Raw genomic sequence first — 6,105 nt, forward strand, 5'->3', positions numbered from 1 at the left:
ACAGGCCACAGGGTAGGTTAGGTTGGAAGGAACCTGAGGAGCTCATCCAGCTCAACCTCGAGGTAAAACACAGTCAGCTATGAACTTGTGGGTTTTCAAAAAACCCTCCAACTCTGAGATTTTATATAACACCATGTACAATTAGAAAGCTTTAAAAAACAATTACATGTTTTTTCCTGTTTTTAGAGCAACAGAACCTAAGGAAACGGCATGGGGCTGTGTCAGGGGAGATTTGGCCTGGGCATCAGGGAAAGATTCTTCACAGACAGGATGGTCAGATGCTGGGACAGGCTCCCCAGGGCAGTGGTCACAGCCCCAAGCTGCCGGAATTCCAGAAGTGATTGGACAACAGACTCCAGAAGATGTCTGAACTTTCCAATAGTGCTGTGTGGAGCCAAGACAAGTTGGACTCATTGATCCTTGTGAGTTTCTTTCAGCTCAGGGTGTTCTGTGGTTCTGTGGGCATTCTTGGTCACTGTCACCAGCCTCTCCTAAACTGAACACTCTCCTTTTAAGTGTATTTATGTATCTATTTAGATAGAACCTAAACCAAAACACCTCAATTGCAGGCAATCTGGATAACTGGAGTTCTCCTTCAGCAGTGCACTGGGTAAGAGCCATGTCCTTTGCTCTTCTCCCCATGTTCTCTTTCCACTCGTTGCTGTTCCTTAAGTGTAAGCCTGCAAATAAATGTTCAGGTCCAGAAACTGAGGAAACAAACCACAAAAGCAGACTTTTGAGCAGGCTGCTTACTCCTTTCTCTGGCAGTAGCATATAACTAGCACGTCTCTGAGGCTTTGTTTCATGTATTTATTTTCATCACATGAGGTGCAAATGAAAGGCAAACAATATGAGTCAGGTGTGATAGTCTTGGATAATTAACAGCTGGAAATAATAACCTGCTACCAGGAAGAAGAATGATGGATGGAGGCAAGGAACAGCTGTGTGGCATCTTCAGCTGGCTGTTGTACAGGTGAGTATGAGAAATGCCCAGAGAAATTGCCTGAAGGAGTTGTGGGAAAGCATGCAGCAGCCAAATCTAGTAGCAAGTTCTACAGTGTTCTGTGGGGGAAACTCTTCCAGGGACCTTATCTTAATATCCCTGTGCTTCCTTCTGGAAAATCTAATATTAGCCTTGGATTTCCACAAGACAGATATTTCCCCAGTTGTGTATGCTGTGTCTGGAGAATAGAATGCCATAGGGAGCCCATGATCTCACTGTGCTCCAGCAGCATCTCATGGGCTGGTATACATCTGGGATACACCCATAGGGACCAATTGTTCCCATCCAATATCCTACAGCTGGGGTTTGGGAGAGGGTCCAGGGGGAAATGTCTTCATCAAGATGCACAAGAGCCTCCTCCATAGCCAGGAGACCAAAGCAGAGCCCAGGAAACTGTTCCCCTTAAATAGTTAAACGGCTGCCTCTCAACTAGCACAATGTCACATTGAATTTGAAACAGGGAACTTTTTATATTTTCCTCCTGATTGTGCTGGCACCTGGCAGATGCCTATTTACCACAGGCATCAATACACATAGTAATCAAAGGAAATCAGAGGCACAGATTAGCAACAGCTGCAAGTCATTAGTGGCAGCCATGGGAAAGCACAGCTCTGCACCCAACTTCGAAATAACCAATATGAGTATTTCAGAGCACGAGGGTTACCGCAGGGCACATGAGAGAAGGCAAACAATTGCCTCACTTGTCTCTCGAGATGGCTTCTTTCCTTCCCAAAGGCAGCCCTGTATGCTCTGCTATCAATGAATCCATCGCACTTTTCTGGTCGATTGAACGTAACTTTTTGGAAGGCTGATTCTGTGAATTGGAAATGGCCAGAGCTGGAAAACAGAGTCTATACCTGTACAACTTTCTAGCAATTCCTCATTTTCCATGGACTGTTTGCTGCCCTGATTGCTAGTATCTTTGATGTAAACTTGGAAAAAAGGAGAGGTTGGAATCTCTGAGAATTAATGCTCATCTTGGTATGAATTAAATAACGGTAGGTTATACTTGGGAGTGCTCTAGAGAAGTTGACCAAAAAACTCATTTATATTTCTGATTTCTATAATCGATTCATTTGGAGCCAGAATAGAGTCCAAATTTTATTTTAAAACTTGATGTTGATTGAGATTTCCATTGCAGATTTAGGCTGCTTGGATTTCTATTTTGATCAGCCTCCGGAAAAGCCGATTTTACTTCAAAGCATCTCTGAGTCTTACAGGCACAGGAAGCTGATGCCCTATTAATAGAGTGAGCAGAATCCAGCATCAGTGTTGTATGGCCACTCCCCAGCAGCACTTCCGCACCAGTTGGTACCTGTCCCCCCCGTCCCTCTCCCTTACACATCAAAACCATCACTGCTGAAGTAGCAACATCCAGGCTGTACTCACAAGATCCCTAGATCTTAGCCCAGCCCCCATAGCTTCAGCTACTCTCAGCTCTCCATCTGCACCACAGAATAACAAAAGGGCTGGCAGGGTCCATTTGGTCCATTTGCTCAAGCAGGAACACCCAGAGCAGGGTGCCCAGGACATTGTCTCCAACCACAGACATTAATCTTGTTTCTTATCTGCGATCCCAAACCTCATTTATTAGTCCCAGCTTTCTCAAAACTCCTTCCCCTCATGTTCTTTCTGCTGTTATTGGAAAAGTTGAATTTGCTTTCCCCAGGGATAAAAGAAAATGTTTATGGAAAGACAAAAGTGAAATTTAGCCTTCTTTCCCAAGGCTTCCAGAGCTGGATCTGTAAACAATATGGAATGTGCAAACAGAGTATTGAAGGTGACAAAGAAAAATATGGTTTTAAAGTAAAATAAAAGTAAACATCATCAAAAGTTAAAGCACGCTAAGCGCTCACATCTCTTAATGCTAAGATGAAAACAAAGAGAAAGGTGCAGTAGATGTTATTTCACTCCATCACTGCTACAGCTATTTCTGCTTGTAAACAAGTGATTTTAGGATCGCAGATATCTGTAGTGAACAGTACAGGTATTTGTGATGGGACTCTCAGTCTTGCAAGCTGCACCTTGTGGGATAGCTTTAGGCTCAATGGCTAGGGAAAGCAGAAAGTCTTTTGGGAAAATTCCTAGGTAAGTGCTTGTTGTCAAAGTATTTTTTGATTTGCTGTAGGGCTAGAGAGAGGGAATAGCAGATTGAGTAAAGGAAACAACAATTTCAGGAAGAACGTTTTAGATGTGTGGGGTCAAGTGGGGAAGAACACTTGTAGAGCTGGGTGATTGTCTCAAAAAGAAGGAGCTACAAGTACCCATGGTGGTTAGCCTGTAAGTAGGGAAGAACAGACAGCTCCTGTGGGGTATGTAAATACCACGCATGAGGAGCTCACAGAGAGTTTTATTCAGCTGTTGAATTTTGAAGCCCTTTCCTTCAAACTGTATCTATGAGTGGATGCAAAAGAGTGGTAGGTGCAGGTTGCATAAGGCTTATAAGGAAACCAAGAATTGGATTAGTGCCGAGCAATTCTGATCAGTTCTTCCTTAAAAAATAAAAACTAACATTTATCACTGCAATTCTTTCTTCACAGATGAGTGCAAGAAAAGAGTTACGTGATGATTTGGCCATTTTATCCTGTACTGTGGTTCCAAAGTTATCTAAAGCACTTGCTTGTAATCCCATTAGCTGGGAATGAAACCCAACTTGAAGCCTTCAGACTGATTTACTGGTGTGTGGTCAGTTGCATGGAGGTCACTTGTTTATTCCTCCAGAAAAGCTTGATGAGGAGCAGTGGTCTCACCCAGCCCCTCCGGCAGAGGCAGGGAAAGCTGTGCTTGGTCGCTCTTTTGAGCTCTGGGGACTGCAGGCAAAACTTGGGTTTCTGAGTTCAGCAGCTGTGAAAAATGTCCAAGTTGGACAGCCAAAATTGCTCTGAGAGGATTCTATGAATACCCGTCTTTATGTAGCTCTGTTCAGGGGGGGCCTTGAATGCAGCATCTATACTGACTTAACTGCAGTTCCCGTTTGCCAGAGGGTGTATATGTATACCCTTTCAGGTCAAGAAAAATGATTTTGTAGAAACCTCACTTTTAAAATGACTAGCTGTTCGGGATTAAAAAACAGAGCGATTCCATTTTCCACTCCTGACAAGGATCTCTAAGTCTCCACGAGCAGAAATACTCAGAAAAGACTATCTTGTTCCTTCCAGGGGATCTGTAGTGTCTTTGACAAATCACAGTTTTCCCTTTAAATAAAACCCTGGGGTGCTTTGCAAGATGCTCACGGTTCTGATTCACTGTGTGAGTGTGTTTGTACGTGCAGGGGGAATGCGGCTGTGCTGCACGTAGCCCTAGAGGCCTCATTAAATTGTGATGTGTGGTGTCACATTTCAAACCCGCAGTGCTTGCTGTTCCTAGTTTAAAACTTGATGCAAATGATGAGTAACTGTGGTCCAGACGCTGTCTTGACAAATAACTTGCGCAGACAATGGCTGAAGTGATCTGAAATGCCCACTTGCTTTACATCCTTGGGTTTGTCTGTTGCGCAGCTCCAAAACCATGACACCGTCATACTTGAATTTTCAGAGCTGTGATGTGCCTCTTATCCCCTCCAAAATGTGGAGCATCAGAACCCAGCATTCACTTTGGAAAATGCTCTTGATGACTAACGTGTGACTGGCTGCTATGTGTTTGGTCATGCCTTTGCATTTGTGTTTCCTCAGGAAATGTATCGATGCTGTTCTGATGAAGGTCAGCATCTGTCTGTACTCATTTAACTAAAAGAAATGTATTGAGAAGGTCAGCAGCATTCTTAGACCTGAGAGAATAATTAGCAATGAATTATTCTACTACGCAATTGTATTTTTCCCTATTTGTTAATTATCTTCAGGCAACTTATAAAATGTGTCAGCACTAAAAGAATTATTTGCAAATAAATACTCAGCAAATAGTTTGCAAGTGTGCTGACAGGTGGTATAGAGGTGGTGCCTGGAGGGAAGCCAGCAGGGCCAGGCCATGGCAGAGGACGAGCAGGACGTGCAATACTGGGCTGACCTTGGAGTAAGGCTCCAGGCTGCACTCTGCCATGTGGGGTTGCTTTTCTTTTCTGCTCTTGGTGCCACCAAAAATCTCTAGCCTGGCAGCAGCAGGCTGGTCCTGAGTTATAACGAAAACAAGCTGCCATTCATTTGTTCACCAGAAATAATTTTGTGAGGTGTATTAAACTATAAATCCAAAATGACCAGCTAAGAGAAACAAACCATCCCTGTGACAGGAAGAAGCTGTCCTTATTTCTCAAGTCTCATGGTGCTATGAAATGGCTCAGCCTTGCTGCATATGGAAAAAGCTGTAATAGTCCATGGCTACGATAAGTTATGTTTTGAAACTTGGAGTGAAAAACCACACCTGAAGTTATTAGTCTACTGACTTGGCCAGGATGCACTTCATTTTTGGACACTAGTGATTCCTGTGACTCTTGCAAGATTCTAAGCATCCAAAAAATGACTCAATTTGAAGATTTTTGTTATTATTATCATAAGAGTTCTGTATGTTTTTTTACTTCAACCCTTTTAGTTCTGAGATGAAAACTATTCAAGAAGGAGATGAAAGAATTCTATACTGGTTGTTGAGCAAAGGGCTGTCTTTGGGAGCCATAGAGTAGGCTTTGAACCACAGAATGTTGAATTATCTCACCCACTTTAAGCATGCAGGCACCACGGCTCCTCTTATGAAAGCAAAATACCAAAAGTATCTGTCTACATCAGGTTCAGGTCCAAGTCCGTCCTTGTATGGAACCTTATGATAAAACAAAGATGTTATATTTGCTGATCTACGTACTTAGTAATATGCTATTCCTAAATAACGACAAGCAAGCTGTTTTTACAGTGACTCAGTAAGTTCAACTGATGTAATTTCTCACTTAGCAATATTTCATAGGAAAAAATAAATCTGTACCAAAACAGAAAGTTTTCTTTAGAAGGAGTACACCACTCTTTTATGCCAGAGTCATAATTGTTAACATGAAACATTTTTTGCTTAATGAGACTTGCAAGCCATGTCTTTGTGAGCTGTATCTACCTCATTGTTTTTACTGCCTCAAATTTGTGTGTGATTGGTTACAGTAACTTGTTAACTTTTGCTGTTCTTGCCTCTGT

This window comes from Coturnix japonica, chromosome 2 (genome assembly GCF_001577835.2).
Source record: "Coturnix japonica isolate 7356 chromosome 2, Coturnix japonica 2.1, whole genome shotgun sequence".
In the NCBI taxonomy this organism is placed as follows: domain Eukaryota; kingdom Metazoa; phylum Chordata; class Aves; order Galliformes; family Phasianidae; genus Coturnix; species Coturnix japonica.